The following is a 22,264-nucleotide window of genomic DNA, read 5'->3' on the forward strand; positions in this document are numbered from 1 at the left end:
ACATTCTAAAGTCATTTACCAGCTGCTAAAAGCCTGTACAGTATCATTGAAGATAAACAAGATATAGGTCAAAATAAAAAGCAAGGAAACATGCATTTATTTGGGGAAGATTGGGTACCAGATGGCAAAAGAAACATTACAAGAAATCAACAATGCTCTAGCATTACGTTGGACGTTTGGTTTTAGATAATCAATTAAGCTATGTTTAAAATGAAGAACATTCACTTCTGATATTATGGAGCCACAGTCATTTTTGAGAATTACCCAATTAATGGTAGAAGTTTCGAGACCAGAAACATAATTATTATGTTTCTTGCCTCGAAAAATCGACTCGTTTGAGTCCCGTATTAAGGCAATGAGGTACAATAACTCCAACAGAAAATCTTGTATGAAATCCATTTAAAAAGATGCCTCCAGCTTGAACATTCATGTACATCACTTAAGACAAACATAAGTAATCTTGCTCGGGACAAGAAGAAGAAGAATGTCTTTAATATGCCTGGTTACGACGAGCGAGCTAACTTGGTGGATGTACGGCACGTAGTGAGCCTCGGCATACCAGCACAATACGTGAGGTGATCCAGCCAACTGACTGAGGTGTTCGTAACCTCTCCACATCACTACACACCATATGACGGGCACATTACCGACTTATGTGTTTGCTTTATTTGTAGTCAAAATACGATACTGGTGACGACTTCAATCGTAATCACCGGCGACGAGCCGATTGTTGCATTAAAATATACGCATGGGGCGCAAAGGAGGGGAGGGAAATACATCTACGTGTGGCGCTTTGAAACGAGCTGTACCCTGAACGAAAAGCCAACGAACGGGACACGGGAGAGGTGGGTATAGGGGAGAGGGAGTCGTACGCATTATACGTGCGTAGCAACTGAATCTAGCTGATGAATGGGTTTTGAGGTCTGTTTCGGTGGAGTAGATAGCACGACCGGTCACGTAGAGCCCCATCGGGGTTGGCGCGGTGCATCAGACGGCGGCGTGTCTGGGCGAAGTTCGCGGCGTGTCTAGTCAGTCAGGGGTTGCTAGCTCGCCAAGCAACGCACGACCTGTAGGCCTATACCGAAGCCCCACTTGAGCCCTAAGCAACTTCAGGAACGGTTCTCTCCAAGCTGACAAATGCAAGACATGCACACACAGACAGGAAAACAAAAGGCAAAAAGGCAAAGCCGACAAACATTACTTCCCAGAACAACAGCTGCTTCTGAATGAGAGGAATGTGATAATGAAACTGCTAAACTGAGAGAGTGGGAGGGAATTCTGTCATCAAAGTCATGAGCTTACCAGTGTGTTATCGGTTGCCATTCGTGGCTGATCTGAGACCGTGGATCATGGAGCATGTAGTGGGGCAGATGAACCGGGTGTAGTGGTCCTGAAGACACCGGAGGTGGCGGGCTGCTCATGGTGAAGGGGGTACCTCAAGGACAACAAGATAGGCCTACTCGTCTTTTCGGGTAGCAGCCCCTGCCTACAGCTGTCTACCGTCCCACGGTGTTTCCCTGAATCGTCCAGGATTTACCCCGTCAGTTTTGATTGGTCCGTACACTAGTGCATCACGGTACCGATAAAAACTCGTATTATTTCCTTTACAGCTTTTTTGAATGGGGATCCACCAATGAAAGGCAAGGGTTTGTTACTAACCCCTCGTAGCTGTAACGGTAAGTGTGAAGATCGAGATGCCTCGACCCTGCATTTTTCTCGTCTGTATTTTTCGCGCCACATAATACATCTCGTGCATTCACGTCAGTGAGTTTTTCCAACTGTGGGGCATAGGCCTAATCGGACGGGAACGTCTAAAGCGAACACCCCTATTTCGCGAATTGTTCAGTCCAACCAAACACACTGTTCCAACTGGATTGGGGGGGGGGGGGGGGTTACGCAAGAGATAATGTTCCATTGTCATTTTAATGATTGACTGTCGAAACCATTGTTTCAAACTCCGTTTTTTCCACCATAAACCTATTGGTAAAACATTTAGTATTAGTGTATTTGCCGTATGGTCGACATTAAAGTCTGCGAATTTAGGAATTACGAGCAAAGATCGCAAGAGACTACCATAAAATGAAAATTGGATGGGGTTAATAATAATTTCAAAGATTTAGTAAAACAAATCAAACATTCAAAAGTCTATTTGTTTACGTATTCGTGTTGTTTATATGGGTTGTTGTTTGTGTGTTCTGGATCTGGTCTTCTGCATTCTTTGCTTATTGTTGAGCTGTTGAATGCTATTGTATGCTAATTATTTGAAGAACAGAGTAACACACATTGGGTTTTTTGCGGTAAAAATGATTTCTGGAACCTTTATGAGGCCCCAAGGTCGAAACATTTGATTCTTCTGTCAGACAAAAACTTCTTCTATTATGTTAGTGAGGCGTCCTATTGTCCCAAAACGATTACAAAACTGATACAATTCGTATATTTTAGAGCTGTTCGGCGGTTAAAATGTTTGCACCGAGAGTTAAAAATATGAGCCACAATAGTTTTAAAAAATGAGTTACGGAGCACACCGACTGCAGCCGGTTGCCTGTGTTCATTTTGGCTTTAGTATGGCATTTTAATGAAGTTAAAGGAACACGTTGCCCTGGATCGGACGAGTTGGTCTATAAAAAGCGTTTGTAACCGGTTTTTTTATAAAAAATGCATATGGTTGGAAAGATGTTTTAAAAGTAGAATACAATGATCCACACAAGTTTGCCTCGAAATTGCGTGGTTTTCCTTTTACTGTGCGAACTAACACGGTCGGCCATTTATGGGAGTCAAAAATTTGACTCCTATAAATGGCCGACCGTGTTAGTCGACGAGGTAAAAGGAAAACCGTGCAATTTCGAGGCATGTGTGTGTGGATCATTGTATTCTACTTTTACAACATCTTTCTATGCATATTATAAAAAACGGTTACAAACGCTTTTCAAAGACCAACTCATCCGATCCAAGGCAACGTGTTCCTTTAACTTTCACCGACTGAATGATGCGAGTTAAATTCAGCTGCTCATCAACTTATTAAGAATGCCAAACAAGTCAAAAGTAATTACAGTCGAACCGTGTGCTCTATTTTATGTTTAATTCGAAATATGTGCTTAATAGTTTACGAATATCGGTATATAGGCCCCTCTCCCACAGTGGGACAAAACACGATGGTGGGAAATCTTGGTATAAATATCGTGGCCACAGCTTTAAAACAAAAAGACAAATGAGACGGAACAAAAAGTTCAAAAGTACATTCCCCCTGAAACATTTAAAGACACCGACAAACGTAAAACGATGTATTTAACGCCATTGGACCCTTTCGGTAAATAGTATTGTCCAAGGCCCACACTACGTGTGTCACAACTTCTATATAAAATAACAAACCTGTGACAATTTAGGCTCAATCGGTCATCGGAGTCGGGAGAAAATAACGGGAAAACTCAACCTTGTTTCCGCACGTTTCGCCGTGTCATGACATGTGTTTAAAATAAATCCGTAATTCTCGATATCGAGAATTGATATTGTTTTAATGTTTTCTCAAAAAGTAAAGCATTTCAGGGAATAATATTTCAAGAGAAGTCTTTCACCATTACCATCTGTAAACCCTGTTAGTTATTTGTAAATCTGTGAACTTTAAAAAAATTTCTGTACCGAAAGTGTCCAATGGCTTTAAAGGAACATTGAGAATTGGTAAGAACAAAAATCGTGAAGATCACAAACTTACACGGTATCCCTTGGAATATTTCTGTCTGAAATGTCATTGATGATAAATAAACAAAACTAATTCCCGTTTGGAGGTTATCGCTCAGTAAGCGTTTTTTTTTCATTTTTCTTTTTAAATCGATGTCATGCAAAATATGTAATCAGTTTTTCACTACTTTCTCGTGACCCGATCGATCTGAAACTTCTACAGATTTGTCAGTTTAGTGACTGCCAACAACTGTTTTGTTATCAAAAACAAATTCTGCTATGTTCCTTTAATTTCGAAACGTTGTTTTCTTTTTAATCATTTTCTGGTGCCTCAGACGAAGCATGAAGTGTTTATTTTGTTGACTGCTTTGAAATTAGTTATTTAAAAAAATGCTGCAATTCGTTCTTTATACAGAGTAGTTTTTCACTTGCAAATTTACCCTCAATGAAAAACACACACAACAATCGGTTAAATCGAGCGATGCGTTAAATTATATGGTTGTGACATACATTTTCTATTGTAGTTCTTAAACTTGTCACTATGTGCAGTGATTTGCATTCATTTCCCAGTAGTGTCCGTTTCGAGTCATGTGCAGTGTTTCATTCATTATACGCTGTTTCTTTTTTCAAAGTATGTTGATCATTCAGACAGTTGGAAACCGATTTCAAAAACCCAGACATTATACGCCTATGCAATGGCGATGTTATCGAGGCTACATTGTGTTAGACTCCCACATTAATGTTAATGTAAGCGTAACATATGGTTTCTGCTGAATGTATATAAACACTTCACATCACATAAAAGGATCCGGTTTTTTATGCAAATGACTCTCAGTTTTGAAAATTCAGAACGAGCTATTCGGTGTATATTTATTATAAGGGGACGGCCGTCTGAGTTTTTACGGCAGCATTTAAAAGCCTTTTCTGCTTAGGCCATATCTGATATAATAAAGCAAATTCAATTTGTGCTTACAGGCACTGAACACGTTTGGTAATTGTCATAGACCAATCTTCTCACTTGGTGTATCTCAACATATGCATAAAATAACAAGCCTGTGAATATTTGAGCTCAATTGGTCATCGAAGTTGCGAGAAAATTATGAAAGAAAAAACACCCTTGTTGGACGAATTTATGTGCTTTCAGATAGGAAAAAAGACTTCTGGCTAGAATTCTTTTTATTTGAGTGAGAAATTACCTCCGCAAAATCTATGCTACTTTAGAGGGAGCCGTTTCCCACAATGTTTTATACTACCAACAGCTCTCCAATGCTCGTTACCATCTCAGTTTTTAAGTTAATTTTTGTTTTGAGTAATTACCAAACGTGTACATTCCCTTTAACAATTTTTCTGTTAAACAGAAATTAGCAGGAAATCACTGTGAGTACCAGTCTCAACACATGCATATAGTCATTTGGTTGGTTGTCAGTTTGTAAGACCAATATTTTTACGCTCAGCAAAGTTTTTCAAAGCTTAATAGTCTGAATAGTTATAAAATATGAAATTGTTTCCCTAATCTTCAATTTGTTTTTCTCCAGCAAGACAAACCAATGCTACGTTCATGTAGTGCGCATTGCTTAATATTATAAGCAATAGCGACCTTGCCCTATTGGGAAAGAATTCATTACCGCACACATGAGAAGGTTTATTATTTAGGGTTTTTATAATAGTAGCGAGTTCAATAGACACATTCAAAATGTCATTATGCGGAGGCTAATGCCCGAGGTAGGTCTGCCTGCAACTCGCTTGAACAGACACCAAAGAACAACTTGACATGCTTCATCCATCACGCAACCCTTGCTGTTATAGAGTGTGGGGTACGAGAGTTGATATAAAGGCAGTGGACACTTTCGGTAATTACTCAAAATGATTGTTAGAAACTTACTTGGTAACGAGCAATGGAGAGCTGTTGATAGTATAAAACCTTACGAGAAACGGCTCCCTCTGAAGTAAGATATACGTAGTTTTTGAGAAAGAGGTAATTTTTCACTTAAATAGACATCTGAAAGCATACTAAGTAATGCAACAATGCTGTTTTGCTTTCATTATTCTCTTGAAACTTCGATGACCAATTGAGCCCAAATTTTCGTGAGATTTTGTTGTTGTACATGTTTGGATACATCAAGTTAGATACTTGACAAACCAAACGTGCCCAGTGTCTTGTCATAACCAATACAATTTGCATTATTGGAGGAACAACCGTTTTGTTTAAAACAATGTTACGATAATGAAATACATTGTTGAATATCTATTTTGTAAATCTAATGTCAGTCACAAAATCAAGTTTTAGGCGACAATCAACAACTTAATAATACTGCACGATAAAAACAACAAAACCATAGGCATGCCTGGAATTACACTGGCCTCTACCTTGGTGCCGCTTCAAGAGTTTCCCATAAACTTTAAGATTTTCGAACAGAAGCGCCTTCACAAAATGGAAATGGTCTTGCCCCCTCAAAGATTTAATTCCGGTGCTGATCCTATAGACAATACTTTTAAAGGCAGTGGACACTATTGGTAGTTGTCAAAGAACAGTCTTCTCACTTGGTGTATCTCAACATATACATAAAAAAAAACTGTGAAAACTTGAGCTCAATGGGTAGTCGAAGTTCCGAGATAATAATGGAAAAAACACCCTTGTCACATGAAGTTGTGTGCTTTCAGATGGTTGATTTCGAGACCTCAAGTTCTAAATCTGAGGTCCCGAAATCAAATTCGTGGAAAATGACTTCTTTCGCAAAAACTACTTTCTTTCAGAGGGAGCCGTTTCTCACAATGTTTTATACCATCAACCTCTCCCCATTACTCGTTACCAAGTAAGGTTTTATGATAATAATTATTTTGAGTAGTTACCAATAGTGTCCACCTTTTAAAAAAAACTTCGTTTGGTGTAAGACGCCATCTTGGTTAAGTGGCGGTTACATAACTTACACAATGTCAAGGGAAACTTATTGGTCTGCTACGCATAAATTGATATTAGTCAACGATCCCTGGGAACAAAAGTCAACGTGTTAATGAGTTGGTTCAAGCGATGTGATGTGGATGACTACAAATTGATATAGGCGATGAATGTTAAATATTAATGTCTATCCCGTGATTGTTTATTTTACCATTCGATTAAATCATAAGATTACAACACGATGGATTGATGTACACAACTTTCAATTAAAAACACAGCATTTGAGAAGGAAATTACGATTTATTAGAAGAGATATTCAAACGAATAACACATTCAGTAAACATATGTAAAACAAATCAGCAGTAGTATTTTCCATGATAAAAAAAAGCAAGCCTAAATTTGTGCATTTTATGATTTATTGCGGACTTCCCTATTGGGGAACAGTGTTGGTTTCCACCGTCAATGTGGGTGACGACCAACACCAGTACCCTTCCTATGGTTGCGAGTATAGGGGAGCAGCCACATCCACGAGGTCCGTCGGTCCCCTGATATTATCATTATGCTTCTCACTGGCAATGTTTAAAGGCACTGGACACTATTAGTAATTACTCAAAGTAACTGTTAGCATAAAAATTTACTTGGTAACGAGCAATTGAGAGCTGTTGATAGTATAAAACATTGTGATAAACGACTCCCTCTGAAGAATCGTAGTTTTCGAGAAAGTAGGAATTTTCTACTAAAATATTTGAATTTGATTTCAAGACCTCAGAATTCGAGGTCCCGAAATCAAACGTGTGACAAGGGTGTTTTTTTCTTCAATTATTATCTCGCAACTTCGATGACCAATTGAGCTCTAATTTCCACAGTTTTTTGTTTTTTTCGTTTTGAGTTACACCAAGTGAGAATACTGGTATTTGACAATTACCAAAGGTGTTCAGTGTCTGAATGTAGAAGGGATTTTTAAAGCATGTTATGTGTCACAATGGTTTGTCAGAGACCAGTATCCACACTTGATGTAACCCAACATTTACACGAAAAAACAAACATGCGGATGCTTAAGATCAACTAGTCATTGGAGTCACCTGAAAAATAGTGGAGAAAAATCCTTACACTTGCACTTAATTTGTTTTATTAACTTCTTTTATATAACAACTGCATTTCCAGCGAAAATAAAGGGAAGTTTCCCACCATCAGGACCATCTTCATTCTAACCATATGCTACACGTTGCGTGCAGGGCCTAATTTCATAGAGCTGCTTAAGCACAACATTTTGCTTAAGCAAATAAATACTTGCTTAGTAAAAATCAGATTACCGGCCAAGACTCCACTCAATTGTTATGCTAAGTAAATAACAGCTAAATACCAGTCACAAGCAATGTACATGGCATGAAATTTGGGCCAGTAAAATGTGTAAAATAAGCGAGCTATTTTCGCGTTGCTTAAGCAGCTCTATGAAATTGGCCCCAGACCTGTGGACATTGTATTTTGTTTTACTCTTACCAATAGTTATGTACGCCCTTTAAAATAATCAAACACGTTTTCATTCAAACAAACCAATTATACGGTATGTAAATCCGATTGAAGTGTAATTCAATCAACCCTTTATTTATCATGCACGTGTACGTTTAACGAAACGTGACACTGCTTATATGGTGAACGATTTACCTTGTACAACAGAAAAATTGCTACACACAATGTACCAGTTGCTACTAAAAATTCAGGATTTGCTTACTCAATATTAGCATCCATGTATAACAAGCTCAGTCTGGCTATTCTAATGTACGCAAAATTTCTGAATGAAATCATTCCCATGGGGTCATACTTAACCCTGAAAATAAATTTTTAATTTGTTGGTTTCCCAGAAAGCCTATGTTATAAAGATGTTAACGGTATAGTAAGCATCTTGCGAACGTCTGAAGTGCCCCGTTGATTAGAAATCAATAAAGGTAGGACGATCTCCGAAGATCGCCTGCAGGCGACGTTTGGTAACGATTGTCTTTTCATGCTGCCATCAGAACGCCAAGAGTTGCGGTTGGTTCGCTGTCACATCACTGAAAGTGAATTCCACGTTCTTGATGATTACTGAAATAGTTTTTGCTGTTTTTTTGTCTACAAGTAGACACTGTATACAACTGAAACTGTCCCCTTTAAAATAAATTTGAACACTGTGCTTGCGTTGAATGGCAGATGCAGTGATTAGCAACTTCATCAGAAAACTGTGCCATAAAAGCCAAAAGTTCTGCAGAAAAAAACCAAGGACTTAAAAGTTCTATACAGAAGCTGAAAGTCAAGTTCCTCTCTGAGAGATCAAGGCCATTTTCATTTTGCAAAGAGCACTTCCATTGACAAATTTGAATGGGTGTTTTAATTGGGCACCAATGCTGAGTTCAGGGCAACAGAGGCCATGGACTCGATTTAGGCATGCTAGCTTTGATTCAATTTCACACACAAAAAAAAACCCAACAAAAAACACATGTTTATTCAGATAAAGGTTTAAAGGCAGTGGACACTATTGGTAATTACTCAAAATAATGATTAGCATAAACCTTACTTGGTAACAAGTAATGGGGAGAGGTTGATAGTATAAAACATTGTGAGAAACGGCTTCCTCTGAAGTGGCGTAGTTTTCGAGAAAGAAGTAATTTTCCACGAATTTGACTTCGAGACCTCAGATTTAGAATTTGAGGTCAAGAAATCAAGCATCTGAAAGCACACAACATCGTGTGACCAGGGTGTTTTTACTTTCATTAATGTCTCGCAATTTCGACGACCAATTGAGCTCAAGTTTTCACAGGTTTGATATTTTATGCATATGTTGAGATACACCAAGTGAGAAGACTGGTCTTTGACAATTACCAAAAGTGTCCACTGTCTTTAAAAAGTATTAGACGTGGTTCGTACTTTATCACAATATGTGTTGTTCTATTGCAATGCGACCTTCATCATCGATGGACATCAGCATATACCTTTTCGCATATACCATTTCGCAAGTGCAAACTGTTGAATGAGGTGCATTGTGGGATAGCTATGGATCAAATTTGATCACCAGCTAGACCACAATGCACCTAGTTCCAAGGTGTACGTGCGCGCCCGGGTATTTGCGAAAGGTCTATGCAGCTTATCAACGAGATGCTGATGAAACAAACGCCCTCTCCGTCAAATCTGTGCAAGTTCATAATATCGTCGGCAAATTATCGGGCGAGTGAGTTATGTGCCACGTTGACGAACTCATATCTTATACAATATCATCTGATACAAAATAACATTGAACTTTTTTCCAAAATTGTGCTTTTTTGAATGAAAATGTGTGTATTACTATTATATGCGTTCAAGACAAAAAAAGTAGCTCATGGTTATCCAGTTAAAAAAACCACAATCGTCCATGCAGGACCACGGAGGTAGATACCTCAATTATAACTACATGTATATGGTTCAAACTCCAAGTGCAATTTTTGTTTACAGTTTAGTGGTTTGGGGGCGTTTTGGACCACCTTTTCACGGGTGACAAAAGATGTTAACTGTTGCTCAGTTTCTCCGCACGTGCTGCGGTTTTCACTGGATGACCGCAGGGTCCATAGCCATACAACCACCCAGTCATGCCAAGTATTTACGCTACTGGCTAAAACGTGCCGAATTTGACAAATGTTGTGACTTCTATAAAACAAATCTACATTTTTACATTTTTATACATTTATCAGATTGTTGTTTTTGTTGTTTTTCACTTATGAAGTCACATTTATGAAGTAGCATTAGGTGACTTGTGTTAGGAATCGAACCCGCGCGACCAGCCGTACTCTAGAGTGCGAATATCTGATTAACGTGCCATCAATATCAGAGTGCATGTTGATCGCACATGATTCCCAAGTATAGCGGGATCGTGATTGGAAATAACATGAACATTCTCGGGCATCAAAACAGTTAAGCTCTCCTCTTTTCATGTAAGACTATGTAATATTATTTGGTTGTCTTAACTCTCGCGAAAATTGATTTAAAACTTCTTGGAAAAGCAAGTCCACTGAGTCAACAATGTTACAGTTCAAATCTTGTGCATGGATTTATGAACTTGTTACCGAGTTCTTGATTGTGAACCATGGGTCAATAAAAATGTTCCCTCTTTGGTATAGACATTATTTCTGATGGTGGTGTTTCTTCCATCAATTTATAGCTTCCTTGTGGTGCTTTGCTCGTCTGATAAAGCCTAAAAAAATACATGTCTAAAAGGGTGCAGAAGGGAAGATGAAATGCTAGTTTTCTGACAATAATCACTGTGCATGGTTCTGGACAAAATCGGGGAAAGGTCTCGAAATTAATACTTCTTGTGTCATCTTGACATTTTATTGTCGCAAATGTCACATTGTTTGGGTTTTCCTTCTGAAATCATTTTTTATTATTTTTGCAAGGCCAAATATTGTTCTTTTTGATGTAGAACAAAAATAGCTTTGCTTACGGTTCTAACTGATAAAATTACGGCACCCTTGATCTCCTGAATTCCTGCTGTATTAATTGTATGCAGTTTTGTTTGCCGTCCCTGTCACTTGCGTTGCGTATATCGAGCTGTGAGGCGCACTGCATAAGCTATTTAGGATAAGACCCTATACCAAAGGCAAATCAATGAAATCACCCGTCACTTTGAGGTCCGTCGTCATGAGCGTACAAAGGCAGGCGGAGTGCCCCGATAAACGCAATGAAAATACGGCGGAGGGAAGATCACATTTCTCGCTTGTTTGCCGAAGACGTCAATTAGCATGACAGGCATCATGAACTCTGCTGTACTTTTCGTTCTCTTTCTTTTCCTCTCCCTCCCCCTTTCTCTCTCTCTCTCTCTCTCTCAAATGGGTGTTTTACTCTTGAAGGATCGCACAGGAGGCACCGTTCATAGCCGGGCCGGCGAAGCGTGTAGACGCGTAGAAGGTCCAATGCAAGTCTGTGTATACACAAATGCGGTTGAGCACAAGCCACGGTGCCCTCTTGTACATTTTTTAGTGAGCCACTCGACACTAAAAGCTTGGGGGATAGACCGGACGAGGAGAGCCCAACCTCCCAGCAATGTTTGAATAGAGAGTCCAGGCACAAGTGTTTTCCAAATGATCCATCCAAATCAATTGCTTCAGTGGCCGTGCCGTCATTTTCTTGCAGTCCATCTGATCGAGTTACCCGTGGAGCTGCTGTGCCGGGCAGGCTGCCGGCCGATATATTGGAATAAGATCGTGCAAGGGGAAACCCACTAGGCAAATGTTGTCCACGTCTCCACAATACTGGGGCGTCGTAAGCCCCACGATCGGCACGCATCGCCAGCAACGAAGTCAGCCACTTTGGAACGTTTGTTTGTTCAAATTTTGCATTAAAACGCCTCATTTGATGCCCAGGATTATTTCAGCATTGATGGTTGTGTCCCAGATTCATCGAATCGTTTTCAACACAAATCAGAAAATGACAAGAGTGACAAACATTTTTACACCGTGTGGACAAACTTTGTGCACATTATAGGGACGACCAGAAACAAATATTTTGTTCTGAATGCGCTGTTTGTTTCTTAGTTTTGTTAACATATTCACCCTTTTATCAAAACTGGATAATGAGTTATGCATTGGAAACATCGACGACCTGTATACAAAACAAAAAGAAAGAGACACGATCAATATTCCTTATAGCATCTCCTCAAATGACAGATGTTTCAGAGGAAATGTTGCTAATCCCCTCTAAACCCTAACACAAATCCATCGGAAATGTTCATGTATTCATGTCTTTTCCTTTTATCCATGAAGATCTGTCAAGTTGAGTATAGCATTTCATTATGCCGCCCATCAGTCCGGTGACTCTAACGGGGCAAGGCGCGGTCCCACTCATTCGCGACGGAAAAACCACTAACTCGTGGACAGGTTTTTCCAGTTTAGACCGGGGACATATCATGTTAGGCGTGGACGTGTTTCGAATCCTTGGTGAGGGTTTTTCTCTAGAAGATTGTGTCTCACAGGAGTCCAGGTCATTACAGCATTAAGACATTCAGCCAGACTCTACGGAAAGGATCTCTGCTGGGACCGTACGGCGATACCCTTCTATCTCTATCTCTCTCCCCTTTCTCCTTAAAAATCTCATACCGCGGTTCCCTGAAAACCGTCTGCCGTCATTTTGGCATCATCTGCGGGGAGCTGATACCCCGACAGGGCACACTGAGCGAGAAACCGCGAATGTAAACATGGGTAATGGGAAACTCGAAAGACACATTGTGGTTGAATATTCTGGCTTTTATGTTTTAGAAAAAGCCGTTGACTTTGAGGTGGAATTTAGCCCTTAACTGGAATAACAATCCACATCGAAGCGAGCTTCTGCACAACCACTTAATGAATTTTCTTAATGATAATATTAACATCCGCTTTGGGGGTGAAGAAGATCGACAAACTTCACAAAGGAAACGATGTCAAAAACTTAAGCACATCTCAGAATTCTGCACTAGTTTTTAAAGATTTTTTTCAAAGGGACTCTTCTTTAACTACGATAGGTCCAACTTTAGACCAATGAAAATATAGTAGGAGTAAATATTATTGATAAGGCTAACAGTATTAGCAATTAGCAATTTTGTATCCAAGATGAACTATTAATGTCCGAGACGAAAATTACATCGTTCCAAGAAACGCAGATTCGCCCACATGGGAAAACCTTGGCATCATCGTATAGGATTATTGTCTTCGTTGGATATTGATGAGAGTCAACACCCACGAATAACCAAAAAGGCTATAGGGAAACGGAAAACAAATAAAACAAAACCGGTCATAATGTTTGTATCCTCGCTCTGCATTGTTAAGTTATCCGCGTGAACCACATCAAACGCTGGTTTTAGTTTTGTTTGAGACAGAAATTGTTAACTGTACAGTGGGGTGGGTTTCACAAAGAGTTAGGACTAGTCTTATCTCGAGTTACGACCAGTTACTCGTCCTAACTTAGGACTATCCATGCAGTTTGTATACTCTTTGTGAAATCGACCCTAGGCCTAAGCCAAGAAAAATTGACAAAACATTTTAGATTTTACTAAAAATACAAAGGTGGTTCCCCAATATACGCGCTCACCTCTGAAACATTACGAATAGACGTTACAGTGTTTTAAACCATTGATGCAAGGCCCCAAGCCTATCTATTTTAAGAAACAATAGCTTACAAACAGTTGTATATGATTGCAAATTTTGTGTGTATGTTTTTGAAGAGTGGAAACAACGTTTTCAATTTTGATTTTCTTTTAAAAATATGAAGCTTTGATTTGAGTTTTTTTATTTTATTGAATGTCATACACAAAGACTCCTGCGTTTTTGAGGGCTCAGAACAGTGGAATGCACAATCCAATGTCAAAAATGTCACTTTAAACTAGTTTCCAATTAATTGTATTTTGTTGAATGACTGTTTACAAAATTAATTGTTCCTTTCTTCAGAGAACAAACATGTCAAATCGCTAGTCAAATAAACCCCAACAATCAAAATCTGAAAACACATGGCAGTCAATCCGTTTTCATCACTCGTTTTTTTTTCATCAGTTGAGACTGATATATTTTGAATGTAAGGGCAAATGGCACCGTCAGCAATAAGGAGAAACCCAAGCCCGCTACCCGTTGGGCCAGACTCCAACCACTTGAAAAGTTCAAAATATGGTGAGCCCAAAATGTAAACATTAAAGGTGGAGTACATCACTTTTGGGAAGAGTAACTCATCAATCCTGTCGTGTCTAATAAAAACACTGTGCCATACAGCAAACCTGTGTGAATTATTTTTATCAATATCCTTTATTTTTCGGGCAAAGACTTAATTATGGGTTATGTATTTTGTCAGGTATTTACTGCACCCAATTCGCGCTTACTTCAAATATTTTTTATGCAAATCGAGATAAAAACAGCATGTGTACACATCATTATAGATTTAAAGAAACTGTCCTGCTTTCATATGTAGGTTTTTAGAGCTGACTCGATTCGTTTGGTGTAGAGATACAGCACATTTCAATTGTCGCACAAACATTTATTTGTTTATTTAATTATTTATAGCTATATTGTTTATTTATTTATAAATTCAACTGGATGGCAGACACATTCTATGTTATGCACTAGTCTTTCATGTGTCCTGCATGTGAAAACAAATTGATAAACAAAGCACACAAAGTATAGTCTTTGAAAGTTAAGAAATAATACACCAAGAGCAACAGAAGCAACCAGCCAAAAGGAAATGCCATGAAAACAAAACAATCACTTTTGTCTTCTTCTTCTAATATACATTATGTGTTTCTTCGCTGAGTTAACTTAATGAGAGACACTTCACAAGAATTTTGTTATAAAATACTCAGTGTACAAAATAATAACATCGCTTCAACTATGAAAACAATAATGGTTAAGGAGGTTGTAACATTTTCACAAAAAGAAACAGTGAAAAAACAATGTTGTTGTTATGATTTGTTCAGGGATGTTATATGTTCATCTTAGGCTTACTGCAATGGCTGCATGCTGCAATCAAAATAATGAATTTGCAATTTGGGAAGTATATCATGTCAATTTTATGGAGTTGATATTATTGTAAACAGAGATCCTACATTTTGCCTTTGTAGAAAACAAATCTTACCAAGGGATAGGGAAAGTTCAATGTTATGCAGAATTAATACTATATAATTTCACTCTTTGGTTACTTTTGTTGAGCTGTGTTGCAGTTTATGTCCCTGTTTAAATCATTTCATGATGTACACGATGTAAACTTTAAGATATCATTTACAAAACTATTTTGGTATGTAAAATATTCACTGGACAATACTGCCAATAAGTTTAACAAATGTCTGACTCTTCACAAAACATTCAGTTTGCAGTAAAAAATATATAGCAAGTGTACAGTACGCCCTCTATTGGCAAGTTAAAAAGTTCTTACCCAATCTGTTGCAGCAGTGCAAAGCCTTTGGGTGGGTTGGGGGACACAGTATACAGAATTTAGGCTATTCTAAAATGTCGGTTTCATTGTAATGTTTTGAATTTTATTTGGACAATTTGTATCAATTTTTTCGTAAAAGGGAACTGTGTCCAGATTTCCATAACCAATCTGTTGCAGCAGTGCAAAGCCTTTGGGTGGGTTGGGGGACACAGTATACAGAATTTAGGCTATTCTAAAATGTCGGTTTCATTGTAATGTTTTGAATTTTATTTGGACAATTTGTATCAATTTTTTCGTAAAAGGGAACTGTGTCCAGATTTCCATATCTGAAACTTTGAAAGTTTTACTCCATATGGGTGTTAGCAATTTCATAGAGCTACATGTGTAGGCATACAACCCATTTGTTTAAAGCCATTATACACTTTCGGTAAACAGTATTGTCCAAAGGCCCACACTTCGAGTATCACAACTTATATATAAAATAACAAACCTGTGAAAATTAGGGCTCAATCGGTCATCGGAGTGAGGAGAATATACTGGAAAACCCACCCTTGTTTCCGCACATTTCGCCGCATCATGACATGTGTTTAAAATAAATCCGTAATTCTTGCTATCGAGAATTGATAATTGTTTTAAGGTTTTCTCAAAAAGTAAAGCATTTCATGGAATAATATTTCAAGAGAAGTTTTTCAACATTTCCTTCTGTAAACCCTGTAAGTTATTTGTAAATCTGTGGGGGGGGGTTCTGTTCCAAAAGTGTATACATGTGTAAAGAAGTACATGATATTTTATGACCTGCTGTTGCAAACATGAAACTTTCTTGGGTCTAATGTTTCCTTTCATTCTTGAAAATGGTGCCACGATCGAGACTTAAAGAGAAACAGATAATTGCATAGAGGGCGCTACACACAACTGATGATGCACACTTGGGGTGGGCGGGCATTTAATGATTTAGCCTAATTAATTCACACAAAAATGAGTGTCCTACTCATCTTCTACTATACTAGCAGTATAAGCCAGTGTTCCGAAATGAGTAGTTTCAGTGGCACTTTCTGAAATGTCGACCCCAAACAAATAATGCCATAGCCCCCTTGCAAGTGCATGTTCATTCTTGAACTAGTCCGGTCTTTGGACTTGGTCGTCGGACTATCCTGGCGATTTTCCTTTCGACAGTGTTTTTCAACATTTATTTGGCAGTGCCCTAACGTCCCAAGCACATTTCAATTACGACAAATTTAAATGAGGTATAAACAAGAGCATAAAGGTACATACCCAGATTCCAAAGTGTCCAAACTTTGTTGGTTCTCATTTCAGCAGATTTAAGCATTGCGCCTTGATGCAACGCACACCCCTTCGGCCGGCTGGTGCTCTGAGGGAACTGGTCCTTATTACAGTGATTAGGCGAGAAGGTACAAGACCTGCCATGCCAAAAACTCCACGTGACCAAAATATGCTACTGGGACCTCATTGGTCAAGCTTCTTTCTATGACGTGCAATGTTTACGGAAGTGTTTTCGGCACTCCGGACGGTTTTGGGCACGGTCCTCGGATAGTGTTGTTGTTGTACCAAATGGCAAAATATTTGCTCACCACAGTGACCCTTGTCGGACCATAGTCTATAGAGTAAACACCCGACTCCTGCTGCCGACCGATATTTACTGCTGCTAGTATACAAAGCAAGTTCTCGGTGCTAATTAGCGTGAGTATCATCCATCAAGTATCTTTTTATTAGTTACGAACTTCGTGTTTACATTACTTCCTTCCCCGGGGCAAGCAATCCATGACCCGATGACCGTTGTTAGATGCAATTGTGTCCGCCATGCAATGCTGTCCGCTCCAGACACTTTTGCATATGCAATCGTGTCCGGGCTATGCAAAAACCGTCCAGCGAGCGTGCATGTACTGAACCTACATATTATGCAGCATGAATATTCACGTATTTTATATTGCAGCGAATACCCAATGGCCGAACATTTCATTCATGACATGCACTTAGCTTGTAAAAAAATGACGAACGTGTTCCGTCGACCAAGGGCGTTTAATTTACTGCAAGGACGGTTTTGCACGGGGCGGACACAACTGCATATGCAAATATGTCCGGGCGGACACAACTGCGTCAAGCAGCAGCGTCCAGGCGGACACTATTGCATATGCAAAACCGTCCGGCGGACATTATTGCATATGCAATAATGTTCTCCGGATAGTATTGCATAGAGGACATAATTGCATGGACACCGTCACTGTTGTAAGAACATAGCAACTACATTGTGTTGAACAAATAGAGGGCGCTGTTCATTAAAACCATATGACATTATTCCTTTTTACCTCTGAAATAAATGAGTTGGGAACACAAACACAAATTATGATAAATGAAATAGTTATGGCCACAGAAATAACTTGCCTTCGTGAACACAATTAACTATATGTAGAATCAGAAAAATATCCCCTGCTCAAGTTTCATTTCCATTTATTTTACAAATGATTTGCAGAGTTAAAATGGACTGACCCCAGATTTCAATCAACGTTATTTCATCAATTTTCTTGACCTTCAACTGATAACAAAATCTTTTGTAATTTCTCAGATAGATGAAAATATTTATAGAAACACAATATCAAATCCCTGGAGGCCAATAATAAGAAAACAACAAAAATAAACTGTGCTTACAAATTCAACATTTAATTTTTTCATCAATAATATTTTTATTTCATTTTGTTATATCCTCCATCCAGCATGACACTTAGGAAGATCAGCAGAAGATGATGATATTACAGGAATGAGTTTTGCCACTGTGACTGGTAGGCAGAAGAGACATTGCACTTAACTTACTTAATTAAATACTTACAGCTTACAATTAGACCCAGTTACTGGGGTGCTGTACTCAAAAATTTGTCATAATCAGTCAGGTAATGACACAATTTGAAAAGTACAGCGCCCCAGTAACTGGGTCTAGCTTACAATAAACTTCAAAACATTCATCCTCCTAAAATAAAGCTTTCTTAAGTTAAAATAAAAAATAAATAAATAAATTTTAGATATACTCATAGTGTCAGTGCAAAAAGGCCGTAACTCAATTCTGTCACAAAGTCGTATCTCACACAAAAATGCTCAATGCAACAGTGTCATATCTCTGCGTCCATTGACTCTGTGATTACTTGACTCTGTGATTACATCCGGGCAAGACACGACCATGCGACATTCTAAAATTAGTATTTCACGTAAACGCTGTTTTAGGAGATAGACCTTGTTGCACCAACACAACAAACTCTGGTATCAGTTGTATAATTTGTTTGACATGTAACAGAGTATTAAGTAGCACTAGTTTGATGAACCCATGAGAAATATCAAAAATCTGGGTTTCTGAACTGATGCTATGATGATATTTGTTAACCAGGTGTCCATAAACTGGAGCAATTGAAAATACTTGTTACATTTGAATTCCAAAAAAGTTACACATTGTAGTTGTTTACATGATGTACAGCCGTATGTTTCTATACACCCATTGTACAACGCATACACGCGCGTCTCCTGTCCGTCATTTTGGTGGTCAAAATGTGCACAAAATGATGGTACAAGTATGTGCGCACCAATACGCGTGTAAACACGTGTTCCATCCTTTTGTGTATGTTTTGACCCCCAAAATGGCGGACAGGAGACGCGCGTGGAAGTGCGCTGCGCTTAGTGCAATGGGTCTATACCCAACTAATCCCAGAGTTCTTTCAAGTCATTACCTTGTTTAGGCCTATGTTAACTTAAATTTTGTTTACTTAGTTCATTAATTAACTAAATGTAGTTTTTAAGAAATACCGTTAACCAGAACCAAACTGGAATGTTAATACCAAATAGAAATCACAGAGTGAAGCAAAAAATGAAACACAACTGTCCAATAATGGCCTGTTTCAATTTTGTGAAGCACCTACAGTCACAAAGAAATCTCAGCCCTGAAAGATGACAACTATATGACCATGATATTACTTAAAGGCACTGGACACTATTGGTAACTACTCAAATCTGAAAGCACACAACTTGTGCTACAAGGGTGTTTTTTACCTTCATTTTCCCTCGCAACTTTGACGACCAAATGAGCTCAAATGTTCACAGGTTTGTTATTTTTATGCACATGCTGAGATACACCAAGTGAGAATACTGGTCTTTGACAATTACCAATGGTGTCCATGCCTTAAAGCATTTAATGAAATATTTACATTTATGCATTACTTCTAAAGACATTTGTTACCATAAGATCGTAAACAAACACTATACTTTAATGTAAAAAAATGTCCAGTTGGCAAAAGTTATTTCAAGCTTTTAATGCTATGGTTCAGGGAAGATATTTTTTCCAAGGTAATTTTGTTTGGAAAAATACTTAAACATTCTTCAAAGCTGCACACATTTTGCATAAAAATGTTTCACAAAAATATTTAGTCACATATTTTATCGGTGGTTTCTTTCAGATTAGGCAAAGTACTACTTAAGGTATTCAACTACATAATTGTTAAGATAATCCTGTAAAAAATGTCATTATTTATAATGAAAGTTCTTTTAAAAAATGTCTTAAACCTGATCTAATTCTTATGTAAACCTTACATACTTAAGAAATCTTACATACTTAAAGCCATTGGACCCTTTCGGTAAACAGTATTGTCCAAGTCCCACACTTCATGTATCACAACTTATATATAAAATAACAATCCTGTGGAAATTTAGGCTCAATCAGACATCGGAGTCGGGAGAAAATAACGGGAAAACCCACTCCTGTTTTCGCGCGTTTCGCCGTGTCATGACATGTGTTTATAACAAATCCGTAATTCTCGCTAACGAGAATTTATATTGTTTTACTGTTTTCTCAAAAAGTAAAGCATTTCATGGACTAATATTTCAAGAGAAGTCTTTCACCATTACCTTCTGTAAACCCTGTAAATTATTTGTAAATCTGTGAATTTTTTTTTTCTTTCTGTACCGAAAGGGTCCAATGGCTTTAAGAAAAATTTTAATTAATATGAGTCCGTATTCCTAAGTTATCTTAAAATACCCTATGATAAACTTACTATTTACATAATTTACAGATAGTTACTTCATATAACAATACTTTACATATGTATGTGCAAGATTTACATTATTTTATACAAGTTATTTACATTGCTCTTAAAGGCAAACTTTATCACACCAAATATTTCATTTCAAAATTTATCTTTACTTACTGTTGTCGTAATTGTTTTTATTTAATTGGGTACAAGTGACCAATAAAAAATATAGCCCATTGATATTGCACAGCATGCTGCCATTTCTTATACACAATGATTTCTGTTCAAATCTTTAAAAAACAAACCAATTTCTTTTAATTTCAGTCCCTGAATTTATTTTTGGTTAAAATAATAAAATTAAATCAACTTTTTTTTCAATCGCAAGCAATTTTTTGACAAAAGATTGTCCCTCTTTGTTGTCCCACAGCATCTCTTATTGTTCAAACTCCAAGAACTTAACTTCATTGTACTAACATTGTTTACCACAATGAAGTCTAAAATTTCAAAACAAAAATAAAATAATTTTCTCATAAAATTGTATTTAAGTAAACAATATGTTCCATATGGTTTTAAAATCACAATAATACTGAATAAATAACTTGGCATTATTAATTAAAAATTAAGAGAAACCCTGTAGTTGAAACAATTAATACTTACTGTTAATTTACACATTTCCACATAGTGTGACTTTAAAGGGATGTACAATTGTGTGTATTTACATAAGTATTTACATCTACATCTACCTGTCTACATTAAAAAATGTTATAATTTTTACGCTTATTTGTTACTTACTGTTTCATTATTTTAATTTAGGCAAGGTCAAAGTTGGTTTTCGTTCTATTTGTTGGCCCCCTGCCTGGCCTAGACTCCAGCTGAGATGTTGAATCTATTTGGCTGTTTTTGGCAAAGGAGTCTGGCAGGGGTGTCGTTAACAGACAAATGGATTAAGCAGCGCCCCCATGCGCATTTACAACTCCCACTGGACTGTTTGGGAATATGGTCTGTCACCTAGACTTTACATAGACCACAAAGGCTTTAACTACATCATAAGAGGTGTTGTTCACTTTATGCTAGCACCAGGTTATAATCTTTGGTATCTGAACAACAGCCTCCTACACTCTCTAAATGTAAAAAAGTGAAAAACACCACTCTTTACATTGCAAGTTGTCCCTCATATGGCTCTTTAAAAAGAGGGGTGATTATTTCACTCTTTTAGAGGGGGTTTCACTCCAGGACAGAGTGAAACAAAAAAGATGCAAACTTTAATTTAAAAGATTGGAAGACCACTCAAAAAAGAGTTGTCCCTCATATGGCTCTTCAAAGAGTGCTTTTTCACTGGTTTGCTTTTAGAGAGCAGAAAGTTGCGTCATGCTCCAACAATGTAAAAGTAGAATCAAACGAACATTGATATTACTCTTTTATCTCCGATTAAAAATGGTTTGTCTAGGACCCTCTGATGACAATTCCATATTTTCAGCCATATTCATATTGTGTACAACCTTAAAACCACTTCAATATGCATAACATATGAGTGCAATTTGAAACCAAAAAGAGGGAAAAAACCTGACATAATCCTAAACATACTTAATACATTAAGTAAAATGTAATAAAATATCATACAATACCTTACAGCAAGACATTAGACATTTGGATCCATAAGTTCTCGTCTTGCACTTGTCATAAGTATAGCATTTTAAGAAAATACATATTTTATATAAAAAAATACTTAATATATTCTAGGCCTGGAATGTCTGTTTATAGGTTAGACTCCTTATTCTTATAA

The 22,264-nt window shown here is 37.7% G+C and overlaps 1 long non-coding RNA gene across 1 annotated transcript; it reads left to right on the forward strand.

Annotated features, from left to right (window-relative positions):
* Window positions 1–1,053: 1,053 nt before the first annotated feature.
* Window positions 1,054–19,503, forward strand: LOC117292749. Its single transcript, XR_004519317.1, has 3 exons — window positions 1,054–1,676; window positions 16,778–17,158; window positions 18,190–19,503. It is a non-coding gene; the product is annotated as an uncharacterized LOC117292749 (long non-coding RNA).
* Window positions 19,504–22,264: the final 2,761 nt, after the last annotated feature.

Source organism: Asterias rubens, chromosome 1 (assembly GCF_902459465.1).
Source record: "Asterias rubens chromosome 1, eAstRub1.3, whole genome shotgun sequence".
In the NCBI taxonomy this organism is placed as follows: Eukaryota; Metazoa; Echinodermata; class Asteroidea; order Forcipulatida; family Asteriidae; genus Asterias; species Asterias rubens.